The 15256-nt window shown below is 47.6% G+C and overlaps 1 protein-coding gene across 1 annotated transcript in view; it reads left to right on the top strand.

The window, feature by feature from the left end:
* The first annotated feature begins 1805 nt into the window (after positions 1 to 1805).
* FBXO34 (F-box protein 34) overlaps positions 1806 to 15256 on the top strand; it is a 28767-nt gene continuing 15316 nt past the window's right edge. Inside the window, exon 1 of the mRNA XM_083167802.1 lies at positions 1806 to 2027. The gene's annotated coding sequence lies outside the window, so the exon portion shown is untranslated. The remainder of the gene's footprint in view (positions 2028 to 15256) is intronic.

A 15256-nucleotide genomic window follows, 5' to 3' on the forward strand; every position in this document is an offset into this window, starting at 1 on the left:
CGGATCATACATAAGGTAAGGCGCAGGCGCTCTTTTTAAAATAACGTCGCTGCGCTATCCCTCCTGCCCCGCATCGCTGCCTGTTTAACACCCGTATCGCGGGTGTCATAGATCAGGGGAAGCGCTATCCCCTGCCATAACGCATGGGGATAGCGCATATTCCCCTGATCGAAGTTTAATAAATCTACCCCAGAATCCCTTGTTATCCAATATTGTAGAGTCCTGAACCCTAAAATATCCAGCTGTCTGCCTGTGTCTATGGTAGTGTATGGGTTCTACATGTTTACATGGCATTGTCATTTCTCCTAACATTTTCACTTTAGATTTCGGAGCGCTTGTGCGACGTAGCCCCAAATAGGGGGCATGGCCTGTGTCATAGGGGGTGTGGCCTCACATGGATGCTGCGGCTGCAGGCCATGCGCCCATTTTACATCACTACGGGGGCATGGCTAGTGCTGTGTAGGAAACTGTCTATGCCCCCAGCATCTATTCCTCGCTGGGCAGGGCAACTGCATCCCCACCGCGCAACACTGCATGCACCGGGCGGGATACGGGACCATCCCAAACCAACTAGGACGGTCCCGCGAAAAGTAGTACATTAGGGCGGTATGCATTAACCTTACCTCCTCCACTTCTTCTCTCACTCTCCCTACGTCGGATATACGGTCGTTGGGTCGACAAACAAAATGTTGACATGCATTGGGTCGACCACTGAAGGTGGACATGGCTTAGGTCGACACCAAAAATAGGTCAACGTACTTAAGGTCAACATGGTTGGAAGGTTGACACAAGCATTAGGTCGACAGTATCTAGGTCGTCAGTCAAAAGGTCAACATGGGTTCTTCACTTTTTTCTTTTTTAGCCAACATGTGCCTACAGGCGGTATTTCATGCCCTACCATCCACTAGGGCATGTAGGGAGAATAAAATAGTGGGACTATGTAAAAACCGGACCGGACTAAACCCCGGACTGCCGGACAGGACATCAAAATCTGCAGTCCGGAGCTTGTAGGGTCCGGTCTGGGGGGTGTCCTGTCCAGGGGTGTCTTGTCCGGAGGGGTCCCTGTGATAGCTATCACCAGGTACATGGGGGAGGGGAGATTACAGCCTCCCCGGGTGGTCCGGACCGTCCAGTTTTTGCTACATGCCCGGACCATACAGGGAGGCTTTATTCTACCCCCCCTCCTCTACCTGGTGACAGGTGTGACAGGCAGCCCCCCCGGACAGGACACCCCCCGGACCGGAGGCTACAAGCTACAAAATGCAGAGTTTGATGTCCGGTCCGGCGGTCCGGAGGTTTTGTGTTGGTCCGGTTTTCACCCATACCCTAAAATAGTGTGCCAAGCGCAGATAGCCAAAGGAGGGGACGAAGTGCACCGATACAGTGTTCATGACGATTATATCGACATTCGGGACAAAAAAAATTAAAAACCTATGTCGAATAAAGCTTGTGTCGATCTTACGCATGTCGACCTACTTGAGGTGTCCACCTAAGCCATGTGGAACTTTGGTGGGTCGACCCAATATCCCTGCGCCGTGTATGTGTACAGCTGTCAGCTATGGCTGAGCGCGTCCCCGCGCCCTATATTTGTAGAGCGATGGCAGCGCTGAGCGCGCCCCCGCGCCTTGTATGTGTATAGCTATGGCAGCGCTGAGCGCGCCCCCGCGCCGTGTATGTGTATAGCTATGGAAGTCATGCGCGCAACCATCGCACAGGTACGCTCCAGTCAGGAAGACGCTGGAGAGGGGCGTGGTAATATTTGAATGACAGCGTTCACTGCCCAATGAGACGCAGTTGCCTGGTCTCTGCTGGTGACGTAGCGCTTATCTCCGCCCCGCCTAGCTCCTCCGGTTTCGGTGCGGTTGGGCCGGTGTTACATACGTTTGCTGTCTCTTAGTCGGTTGCGTGAAACGAGGAGTCTCCCGGCCACACCGGGCATAGGACAGCGTCTATAACGTGTGCGGGGCCGCGCTGCTCCCGATCTCCTCCCTCCCGCCCAGCCCGGGCCGCCGCCGCCGCCAGACAAGGTGAGAGCCGCCAGGGGAGCAGTGCCGTCACTCGTATCGCTCATTGCTTGTGGCGACAATAGGCCGCAGCCTGGGAGTTTCCTGGTCTACAAGCCGGAGGCTGGGGCGCTTGACATGGTTGATGATTCTAGCACAGGCTGCACCTACACCCCTGCCCATAGTAATCCTAATTATGTCTGCTGCTCCCTCATGTCCTAGCAATTCATGATCGTGATGTCTCCTGCTCACATATAATGCTGCATCCTGGCCAGCAGATCACCATGCAACATGTGTTGTTACAGGCTACGGTGCCCAGGGGTACCCAGGCACTGCCTCTGTTGCATTACCCTGCATAGGGGGTGTCTGTACCCAGGTGTAGCAGGCAGCTGCCACTGTGTTATTACCCTGCATAGGGGCTTGGGGGTCTGTGCCCAGGTGTAGCAGGCTGCTGCCACTGTGTTGTTACCCTGCACAGGGGTGCTCTGTCCGGGCGCTGCCACTGTTATTACCCTGCATAGGGGTGCTGTACCTGGGCGCTGGCACTGTGTTGTTATCCTGCATAGGAGGGTCTGTGTCATGGATTAGCAGGGTGCTGCCATCCTGAATAGGGTGCTGTGCCCTTTGGTAGCAGGTTGCTGTCACTGTGTTATTACCCTGCATAAGGGTGCTGTACCTGTGCACTGCCACTGCGTTATTATCCTACATAGGAGGGTCTGTGCCCAGGATTAACAGGGCGCTGTCACTGTGCTATAACCCTGCATAGGGGTATCCATGTACTGCTACTGTGTTATTACCCTGCCTAGGGTGGTCTGTACCCAGAGATAGCAGGGTGCTGTCACTGTGTTCTTACCCTGCATAGGGGGTGCTGAGCTCTGGGGTAGAAGGGCACTATCACAGTCTTTAACCTGCAGATATAGGGGTGTCTGTGCCAAGCCCATGCTGCTCCCCGGTAATAGTAAGGGTCACACCAAAAGCACCACAATATCTATTGGAGCAAAGCTATTGTCTGGGCCATTAAAAGTGTTTATACTTGTGTATACTATCTGCAGCAAAACAAGCTTGGGCCTGATTCAGAGCTGATTAGCGAATTTGCAGATTGAGTGATCAAATGACTGCGTACATACGGATCGTAGTGCACATTCACAAAGGTGAAAAGCGAAAAAAAGTGCAAATGGATCGTACACGCAATGCTGCAGGAGGTTGAAACTGGCATTTGGGGGTGGTAACTGGTAGTTTTGCAGCAGGCGTGCCCAGATGTCTTCAGGTGTCCCAGATGTCTCCTGTGATGTCAGCGCCGGCCTTGATCAGTCGATCTGTCACAGATGATCAATAGGGTCATATTTATATTTGTACACACTGGAATAATGATTTGATGGTGAGTGATCTGCGCATGGATTTGTAAGTGGATAGCGATGTGCAATAATTTTGCAGTTCATTTGCAGGTTTACTGGGTTTTTTTCCCCTGTCTGGATGGCGGCTATCTATTTGCAGTCGTGATCTGTCTAAATCCGGCCCTTGGTACGCTAAGATTCTTTATTGCGTATTTCCTGATGGGATTATTTTAAGTTATGATTATTATTATAGATTATTTAGGTCTGCCAATACTACGCCATTGCGTATTTGGTGGGAGTGGTTACCTATGGCAGAAAAAGCTGAACACCGAGAAATGTAATAAGTGTGTTCTATGTACCACCTTGTTTGCGGTACTAGCTCTTCTGTTTGCTGTGCAGAGGTGGATTTTTTTTTTTCTTCTATACATAAAAATACACATGCAATATTATTGTTTTGTGTGTGCTTAAGAGCCGATTGGGTCATACTTTCATCCCTGTTTGTTCCCTTTCTCCTGACTGTAACGCTGGGTAAACAGGGCAGGTCTGGAATGTAAAGCAGGGTCTCTGTCTTTGCTAGGCCTGTCACATTGCCTCCCCAGCAGCCACTTGATCTTTGACCTTCAGTGAGGAGTTAAAAATGGCTCAAGCCATTATCTATATGGGCTTTATGCACGGTTACGTCAACTTACTTAAAAGGAAATTACCACTTTATTATATATTTAAATGTACAAGGCACATAAAAATAACTACCTATACTGTTGATTTTTCAATGTAGTGTTTCTATTCGATAAGTGGAACTTTTATCTTAGAAAAAAAATCTTTGGTACTACTGTATATAATGAGGCAGTACCATGGGAATGGCTTGTTTTTAGGGTGAGCACTGTACTCTTAATAAAGCATGCATGGCAGGGTTTTTGTATTGTATAACCCAGGCACAAGGGGTGTCTGCGAGAGACTGTTCAGGCCGCGGATTCTGTTGAATACATCTCAACATGTCCGCGCATGTGATCATTTGGCTTCTAAAGTGTATCTTGTACAACTGTATACAATTTAACTACATTCCCCTGAAAATAGGTTATGTAACCTGTACCCTCTGACCGCCGTGGTTTTATTTCCTGCTCTGACACGTCTCCTGAGAAATTAACTTCTCATAAATATGTGGCAGCCTCTTACGTGTGCAGGATGATCTAGGCTTGCTTCATAGGTAATACAAGTGTGGTGTTTGTTCCGGAACTGAAATACTGTTGTGGTGGCTAAACTGGTGAGTGTGGAAGGGCATCTGTGTGGTGGGTTGGTTTATCAGTTGTCATTGGCCAAAAATAGATTTTGTAGAGTGTGTGTGTGTGTGTGTGTGTGTGTGTGTGATTCCGTCTGCACATTAGTGTGTGTGTATATATATATATATATATATATATATATATATATATATATATATATATATATATATATATATATATATATATATATATATATATATATAGACTATTTTTTTTATTTTGTTATGAGTAGCGTAAAGGTGTCTTATCTGTAATACACTTGGAAACCCTGATTTAAATGTTTGTCAGTTTTTATTATTGTTACAACTACAGAGTACGTAAACATAAAAGCAAAACGGGAAACTATTTACAGTTTCTTATATAGTGCACACATAGGGGGTTATTCTGATTCACTCGGACAGGCACAATCACTCTCTAATGGACAAAACCATTTGCACTGCAGGTGGGGCTGATGTAACGTGCAGCGTTACATTGGAGGGGGGGGGGGGGAGGTGTTCTTCAAATTGACATCTATATGGCAGTGTAAAAATAAAGCAGCCAGTATTTACTCTGCACAGAAACAATAAAACACCCAAATCTATCTCTCTGCACATGTTACATCTGCCCCACCTGCAGTGCAAATGGTTTTGTCCATTAGAGAGTGATTTGTGCCTTTCCGAGTGAATCAGAATAAGCCCCATATTCCGCAGCGCTTTCCACAGAATATATGAATATTCACATCAGTCCCTGCCCCAGTAAAGCTTACAATCTACAGATGGAGCTGCTCCTGGCGATATAATTGACAATCGCCACTGTGTGCCATCCATCAGAAGGGGACACGAGACGCTCGTGTGCCCTGTTATTTTAGAGCCCACTGCCGTCTCCCCCGCAGCCCCCACTCGCCCTGCCAGTGTCACTGAAGCGGAGACGGGTAGGGTATCCGCTCCCTGCCAGATGGGGCGCCTGTCCACCAGCTCAGGAGATCTGGCGATTCTTCAGGGTGGCTGACAGGTGCTCCATCTTTATATTCCCTACCACGTGTACATGCACGCACAGATGTTCTAGGGTCATTTTGTTGGGTGCCAATTGGCCAACCAGTATATTTGTGGGTTGTGAGGGGAAACCGATTCCTGGGGTCCATTATGGGGGGTGGTGCTGGATATGGCGGTGGTTCTATGTTGCACAGACTTTATGGTTTGCAGCCACCAGCACCGGTTCTCCGATCATTTATTTATTTTATTTCTTAACAGTTTCTTATATAGCGCACACATATTCCGCAGCGCTTTACAGAGTATTGTTGAACATTCACATCAGTCCCTGCTCCAGCGGAGCTTACAATCTATATTCCCTACCACATGTACACGCACACAGACATTCTAGGGTTAATTTTTGTTGGGACGCCAATTGACCTACCAGTATATTTTTGGAGTGTGGGAGGAAACCGGAGTACCCGGAGGAAACCCACGCAAGTACAGGGAGAATATACAAACTCCACACAGTTAGGGTCATGGCGGAAATCAAACCCATGACCTCAGTGCTGAGAGGCAGTAATGCTAAATATTACACCATCCGTGATGCCAAATATTATATCATGGACCATATGGATTTGGTCCAGGGACACCAAAACTGGCACCCAGTTTGGGATTCAGGGGCAGATTTATTAAGCTTGGTGAAGTGATAAACTGTCTTTTTTTTTTTATCACCAGCCAATCAGCTCTTAACCTTGAAGTTACAGGCTTGGTTTGAAAAATGACAGGTAGGAACTGATTGGCCGGTGATAAAAAAAAACAGACACTGTATCACTTCACAGAGTTTAATACATCTACCCTCAGTGTCCTTACATATAATTGTCTCCTGCTGCTGTTTTTTAATCTTTCTTGGCTTATTCTTTTATATTTTGTTCTCACAATCGACCTATGTCACTACATTTACGTTTGTCCATGACTTGGTTTAGTCTGGCTCAACACATGGAGTACACACACACGTACACACACACACACACACACACACACACGCGCGTGCATGTACTGCTGGTTTTGCTGTGTTACACTGTGTAGTGGCTGAGAAGTGGTATGTATATAGATAGGTGGGTCCTAAATAAGAAGGCCAAAGGAAGACCTAAAGTAGAACTATGAAAGCTTCTGAAATAATCGTATACAGCCCTAAGTACAGTATCTGGTCATTTTGGTTTTGCTTGCAAGTCTGGCACAATAACTCATATCTGCTCATGGCAGAGGTGCGCAACCACGTAGTAGCTGAATAAAGGGGGTTAGTCAGTCCTGATTCAGGCCAATTATTGATCAACTATGATATTCCCACGGTTGGGGTGACTGTAGTCAAAAGACGACCCTGGTATCCACTGTGTGGGCCTGAGGTTCCCCACCCCTGGCCTAACACAACCTCGTCACCAAACTCCCTGGCTCGCAGCATAACGGAAGTCCCTCCTAGTGCCTAAACCTGATTTCCTGGCCTGACCCTAACCCATCCCGGCATACTTATGTCCAGGATGCCAGCTATCTGGGATTCAGGTGTCCACATCCGACCAATGTCAACGTTCTGCTACTTATGTTCTCAAGGCAAACTTTATTCCGGCAGCCATCATCTTGACCACTGGGATTATAACTGCATCCAATCCCAAATATTGCTCTAAAATACCTTGTAGTTCTATAATTCTTCTATTCGGCAGACAAACCCAACATTTCCTTCAGATCACTTGTAGCTCTCCGTGGGCTGCAGTAATCCTATTTCTGTTGTTTGACTTATAACGTGACATCATTTTGCATGGTCAAATATTAGACTCCAGTTTAATGTCCTGGGTAATGAAGTCTTGTCAGTTCCTCTTGTAAGGCAATGCAATAGCTGTTCTGTTACTAAAGAGACCTTTTATTCAGTTGATCTGCCTGAAAATAAGTCCCTATATACTGATGAGAACACCGGCATTGGCAGATGATTTATCAAGCTGCTATTTTGGCACTATGTTTATACAGTGTGTCTGCTAGTTGTGCGTACTGTAGATCAGGACGTAAATATTGGCTTTGTGTTTACTGCACATGTATCACCTCTGCTGCTCTACAGTGCCCTCCGTCCCTGGAGTAAATCGAATCCCATTAAAGAGCAAAACCTCGCACCCTTCCACTAATTCATCGTCGTCTTCTGGGCTCGTTGAGAGTGGGTAACAGGCAGGAAAATGAGTGTGGTTTAGGTGTGGTGACACAGTTTGATGTGTTGCGCTTCTGCCACAATAATGTACTGTAGTGTTCATTCTACCACCCTGCATCTTCAAAAACCTGTGCAGTTCTTGTGACCTGCCTGGGGTGTCACACTCTGCTGTGGTGCTGAAATACAGACCATACAGTGCTAGAAGCACCAAAACAGGGCTGGGATATTCAATAAAAATGATTTGTGATTAGCAATAATTCCAGCCAACGGTTCCTTGCAGCACCAGGCAAAGGGATGAGAAAGAACATTCATAATACAGAGGCAAGTGTAGGGAAGGTTCTACTGTGGAGAGCTTCCAAAACCATATTGGCAGCAGGGTCATCGCTCTTATTAAGGTCTCAGACAGTTCTAGAAATAAGAGTCATATAAGAAAATGTATAAACACACCATTCTTATCCTGCATCACGATTTAGTCTTCCTGTCAACACTGGAATTACAGAATAATAGGAGTGGAAAGTATCGGGTCTGTGTTTTTAGAGTTGCAGACTGTATAAATGTATTTGTTCTTATTGTAACTGACTCTTTGACCGGACGTGTTTACTCTATTTAACAAACGATATACTTTGTGTCCCTCTGTCTCTACTGGGTGTATAGTTTGCTTAAAATCACAGACGACTCTATGTATTTTCCCAGATTGTTATGATAACTAAAAAGGTTTTCTAGAACTGTATATTTAATACCTGAGCTTGACTTTGTTCCTTTTTATGTTGCTGTCTCCAGAAAGCATGGATTACTTAATCCAGGCATGACCAAACGTTGGCCCTCCAGCTGTTGTGAAACTACAAATCCCAGCATGCCTTGTCATAGCTTTAACATTCTCTAATGGCAAAACTGTGGCAAGGCATGATGGGACTTATAGTTTCACAACACCTGGAGGGCTGTAGTTTGGACACTCCCGCTTTAATCTGATTGGCAGGTAAAGTGGCCACCTTGTTTTTCTCAGCCGTCCAGGTGTTATGAGTTCAAAGTGCCCAGACGCATACTAATAGACGGGGAGTGGAACGTTACAGTCACTAGGAGGGTCAGCCTTCAGATTAAATGTCAATAAGTATTTCCCAACATTAAACAATGACGTGCAATTCCTTGCCACCGGGAACAATGCAGAAATCGTGACTGCGTCACTGGCTCCTGTCGTTTGCTGGTTTATATCTAATGTTTATACCATATAGAAGAGTGTAGTGCTTTAATAGAGTTCATAACTTGTTCGGAGTGCTGGCATAAAGAGTGATGGCACAGGGCAGTGGTAGCATTGCACATAAATAAATTAAAGCTTTTATCTTGATTTCACACTGAAGCAGAGATCTGGGTCACCAGTCGTTCACTTATGCCGCTTTTAGCCAGGTCTAGTGATCCCGGCAGTTTTCCAGATTGCCATTCCGTGACACTGGTCAGGAGCAGAGCTTAAGGGCCCTACACACAGAGAGATTTGTGCCAGAGATCCTACTCCCAAACATATTAACATTGGTGGTATAGTTGGGGTCACCCCCCAAATGCAAGCATTGGTGGCACAGCAGGATTAACAAAAATAAAAAATACTTGCCGATAGTCTGGAGTCTTCAGCGGCACGTCCTTCTCCACTCCAGCAGCAGCGCAGAATGAAGCGGCTCCAGCATCTCCAGGGGCGGCTTCCGGTGACTGATCGCTCAGAAGGCCCCCACACACGGAGATGTGTGAGCCTTCGGAGCTACAATAACAAGCAGGGCTGTTCTGTAACACGGTGCCACACATGCCTGTCGCTGTGTGGGCTACACACACACACAGCGATAGCTATTTTCTGAGCGATTTATGCAAAATCGCTCAAAGTGGCTGAGTATCGCTCTGTGCGTAGGGCCCATTAGTCCTGGGTTGTATCCTTTCACACACAGAAATCTGGGGTTGATGCTCGTCCACATGGAAAATCCCTGAATATAGCTGCATGTGTGAAAGGATCATTAACAATTTGAGTGTGAGAGATGTGCAAAATAAAAATGCCGGCGCCGCTCACAGCGACAGTTCTGTTTTTGGGTGCAATATTTAACATCTCTCGAGCAATCTCAAAGGTTTAAGTTTCTTTAATGTTTAGGTTGGAGCGACTGTTGGGACCCCGTCCGGCACCCCAACAGGCACGTCTGAATACGGTCAGAGCCCTCAGTGGTGGAGTGAGCTCCCATTCTATGAATGGTTAAGTGGCACAGACCTTCATAGTGGCATATTGTCCGTGATTCAGACCCATTCATTGAACGACTGCGCATGCGTGGGGTCCCCCTATGAATGAAGCCAGCAATGGTTACCTGTGCACAAGTTGATTGACATGCACCAGTCATATAGGGACGGAACGCAGGCGGTCCCCGGCTGTTGGGAGGGATGACGCCGGCGCCAGCAGCGGCCTCCTCCCCGCGGTGTTCGCAGCACCGAGAGCCTAGACTTACTCTCGGCAGCTGCTTACATGGGGAGATCCCTTCTATGGTGAGTGATTACGAATGGATTTCACAGGTAGCCCTGTGCCACGTGGGCATTGTCCTAGGAAATAGAATGAGTGTCCCTTACTTTGGTCTCTCATTCCACCGGTCCTGTATTGTCTGTATACAGTCTCCTTGCCCCAGCCCAGGTAGCCCTGTGCCACGCGGGCATTGTCCTAGAAAATAGAATGAGTGTCCCTTACTTTGGTCTCGCGTTCCACCGGTCCTGTATTGTCTGTATACAGTCTCCTTGCCCCAGCCCAGGTAGCCCTGTTCCACGTGTGCATTGTCCTAGGACAACCCAGGGCACCCGCCGCTGCTATAACGCTGCTTTGTGCTCCCATGCTGTGTTATAATGCATTGAGTAATGTGTATTACATTGCTGGTTTTAGTACAGATCGTATAACTTGATGCTGGTTTATGCATAGGGTCAGATGTTCCTATGGTTCTGATGCACTGCTTGCCACACCTAAATCCCATTACACAATGTACATTCATCTCATTCCTGCTCACACGTCTGTGGCTCTGGTTACAGATAGCAAGTATTGCCACCACACCCTCCTGCCTCATTGTTATACTAGTATTTCCAACTCTATGCTCCCCTGCACTTCTAATTGAGACTGGCGTTGGACAGGGAACGTGATGGCGTGAACAGAATACAGCTCCAATACACGTCTGGTTATAATGACCTAAACACTCAGTGTTTTACCTGGGCTGCAGCCTGCGAAGGGCGCTTTGTGTTATTAACCAGGCCGTACAGGGCTGTAGCCAATGAGAGAGCTGGAAACTGGGCATCTCTCCCTGACATTACTGTGTGTGTGTGTGTGTGTGATGTGTATTATGTGTTTTCAGTTCCTTAGCAGTAGGGAGAGAGTTGTCTTGCGGTAGACTGAATGCTTTCTGGCAGATGTGGGTGTGCAGTGTTTGTAACCGCTGATTGGACGGGCCACGTTCCTGCTGCGTTATTCCCTATGTACAACCTAGCCACACATCTGCTCTCTTGCGCAATTTACTGTTACGGGCGTGCATGCTTTTAGCATAGCGCAGGTGAGGGGTATGGGTCATTGGTGTTGACTCAATGATGGTCGACAGGTTCTGAAAGGTCAACAATTGGAAGGTCAACAGTCAAAAGGTCAACATGGGTTTTTCCTGTTTTTGTACACAATGTTAACATAGTTGACCTTGACAACAACCGTTTTATACACGGTCTCTGACCATTATAGACTTAAGGTTTAGGCAACGTCCGGCACTCCAGCTGCTGTGGAGCTACACATCCCAGCATGCCCAAACAGCAAAACCGTGGCAGCATGTGCTGGGATGTATTGTACCATAGCAGCGGGGGTGCCCATCAGGGCTGGATTAAGCCTTTTGGGGGGCCTGGGGCACTTTAGACAGGGGGGCCCCCCTCCCACTTGTCATTACTGGCCGCAAACTGCATGGGAGAATATTACACTGTCGAAACAGAGTAAAGGCAGTATAAACTTGGTCAATGGGTAACTGCAGAGGGAAGGGGGGGGGGATTAATAACCCTCCCATGACAAGGCTGCTGCTGCTGCTATACTCCATGGGCCTGAGAAGCATATGATTAGCTCCACCAAGCAGAGCTCAGCACAAGCCTCTCAGCCTCTGACCTCTTGCGCAAAGTGTCATGGGACTGTCTGCTCCCAGTAATGCACTGTACACTTGTGCAGTCAGTGTGCCTTGGCTCCCGATGCTCAGCACCATTAATCATTGTCACAGTGGCAGATAGGTGAAGCTGCAGCACTACCCCACTCCCACAGGGGGGTCCTAGACAGAGGGGGCCCAGGGGTACTGTGCCCCCCCTCCCCCCTTTTAATCCAGCAATCTCTTCTGAGATGCAGCTGCAGTGGCTGCAACTCTGCAATTCCCATGCCATCTCCATGACAACACTCTGTTCTATGGCTGCACTGTCTTCCCCACTGTCTGCTGCAGCTGAGCCTTAGGGCTGTTTCACACAGTACGGTTCCTGCCGCACGGTGAAATCCCGTACGGTCAGGGAGCCGCGCCGCACTCAGAATTTTATAATGGCAGGGATGGCCACAGCCCGGCAGCCGTCCCTTCCAGTGGGGGGATCCGGCTGCAGCCGTGCGGCCGGGCCGTGGCCGTCCCGTGTGAATGGACACAATAGTGTCCATTCACAACTGCTGAGTGCGGCACGGCTCCCTGGCCGTACGGGATTTCACCGTGCGGCAGGAACCGTACTGTGTGAAACAGCCCTGAAAGTACTAGAAGTTTTACCACAGTTGTGTATAAATGGCCCAGGCTTACTGCATATTCATGCTTGGCAACTTAACCATTTTGAGTGCCAGCATCGCCCACGTGTGTTCTACAAATTAATATAAAAAAAAATGTGAAAAAAAATTATAACTTATATTTCCTATAAAAGTTAAACATTACAGGTTATTCTGGTGAAAATGTTCACACCTATTTTGACAAATTCACTTGGTGCTCAAAGGGTTAATTAGTACTACAATCCATTTGATTTAACTCTACGTTCTGATCAATGGGTATCTGTAAATCCTGCACTGTTGCCTTAAGGAATACACCATTAAATCTTCTATGTGTTTTCCATGTACATGTGATTGTATTAGATCTATTGGCCTTCATGTGTTTATTTAGATTTACAATATCATAAAAAATAAATATATAACATCTGATTCATTGTATTGTGTGCTCAGAGTAAGCGCTTTGTAGGTGACCTGAGTGACTTTGGGATAAGTGTCAGTGGAGATGTTCAGCACATGCCCTACATAACTCTGTGATCTGTCCTTTTACAGGCATCCCAGATACACCAAATGCCAGTGGGATGCACAGGGAAACACTAGTGCTGGGGACAGAGGTCACCCCTAGCATAGCTATACTTAATAACCTACATAAGTAGACGTGGGAGGATGTGTCCGCATTGGCCATGTTGACATTTATCATGTAGTGACAGATGAAATGTCTATATATTAGGCTGGTGGCTGCAGCGGCTTCTGCGTCCTGGCGGTCACATTACCATTAGATGTTGATCAAAATTCCGGTCCTCCGGAATGGGATCATTGGATAGACCGCAACTAGGTTTACAAGGATCAGGTCGACACCACTAGTAGTGTTCCTTCGAGGAGCCAGGGTGGTCAGGGCGCCGCTGTAAGGGGGCAGACCGGGCCCGCCGACATCACTGTTGTGGGTGGTCCCGGGCCACGGTATCACAAAAAGGGCGAACCATCAGGAAAAGTGGTGGGCACGGCAGCCGCTGTCATGAAAAGGGGCGCGGACCTGGCCCCTCCAGAGGCTCTGAAGTTCCGGGCATCGCCATCTACGGAGGCGCTGGGCTTTCCCGGTGACACCGGCGGGGTCCGAGGCAGGCTCTTTTTGCGGGCGCAGCGAGAGAGGCAAGGTGCAGCGCCCTGCTAAAACAGCCTAGCGGGAATACTATCTAGGTCAACACGCATGAACGTCGACATAAGCATTAGGTTGACATGGGGAAGGTCGACATTTTGTTTTACATTTTTCTGTCCCAAATGTCGACGCTGAGATGCAGCGCCACGTCCCCTTGCATTACTCGCTGCGCTCTGCACACTATTTTATTCTCCCACCACGCCCTAGTGGATGGCGGGCATGAAATACCGCCTGCCGGCACATGTCGGTTCCACAAAAAAAACTTGAAAAACCCCATGTCGACCTAATGCTTGTGTTGATCTAGTGTTCACTCTTGGAGTGACACCGGGCAGGGCGCTGGGGGGCGGACCGGGCACACCGACGTCACAGCTGGGGGCGTGCCCGGGCCACAACGTCATGAAAGTGCTTGGGCCGCCATTGTCATTAAAGGGGGCGGGCCCGGCGCCACAGTCATCAAAGGGGCGGGCCCGGCCCCTCCGAATACACTGTGCTGCCGGGGAAGCGCCAGGCATCGCCGTCAACGGCGACGCTGGGCTTCCCCGTGAGGCTGTTTTAGCGGGGCGCTGCGAGACGGGCAGGGCGCATTTTGCCCTTTAAAAATTGGGCAGGGCGCAGCGCCCCGCTAAAACAGCCTAGCGGGAACACTATTGATCTAATAACCATGTCGACCTTCCTGCATATTGACCTAGTAGTGTTGACCTAATGCTTGTAGACCTTGTGACCGTATCCCAATACTCCAGCATTCCGGTGACCCGAAAGTCACGTATTAACAATGTCAGCATAACTGTCAACATTGCGATGTTGACTTTCTGAATGTTAGCCTAATGGTTACATCCCACGTAAACATTCCATTCAGCTGTCATTTGGTGACTGTATTCCTACTCCATAACAAGGTGGGTGCATTTATATCCTGCCTCACATAGTCTGCGTTCTATGTAAATGAATAACACGCGTAAACATACGTGCGCTGCAGTCTACAGGCATGTAAACACTTTTCAGGCAACCTTGCACATTTATAATAATAAAACCTGAAAGACTTTTTTACACACATATATAGTTTAACATCCATTAGTCATTTTTTCCTATATCCTATTAGCAGATTCCAAGATTGTTTAATGTAGTATACACCCATTTTATTTGGCCGAATGTTCCACCGCCATGAAAATAAATCCGATTGTTCTCCTCACAGTGTGTATGTTCTTTGGCAGAGCCTGTAAGTGATAATATAACATGGACATTGTCTGCTGCAGATTATACATGTTAGTACTGTGTTTGTGGGTCACTTACTGTAACGGGAGGGCAGGTGAGAGCCAATGAGGGGTCTGCACTATGCGACAGTAAATCGTTACACGAACAGACCGTGTTTATGGTTTGTGTATCATTAATTATCCTGTTAATGACCTATTTAAAATTTATTTGGCAGTGAAATTCGCAAGGAGTACATTCCCTTTTACTACTGTGTGCACTGAAGAAGTATTATATGTGTTTGGGATCTTTTTATACTTTCACGTATCATTGAAAGGAGTCTCCATTTGTTCAATGAAGCAGAGCCATGAAGTTTAATGTTGATACACACGGTTCAATGCAGCCTCATTTTTAATTCG

Source organism: Crinia signifera, chromosome 12 (assembly GCF_055691185.1).
Source record: "Crinia signifera chromosome 12, ASM5569118v1, whole genome shotgun sequence".
NCBI lineage: Eukaryota > Metazoa > Chordata > Amphibia > Anura > Myobatrachidae > Crinia > Crinia signifera.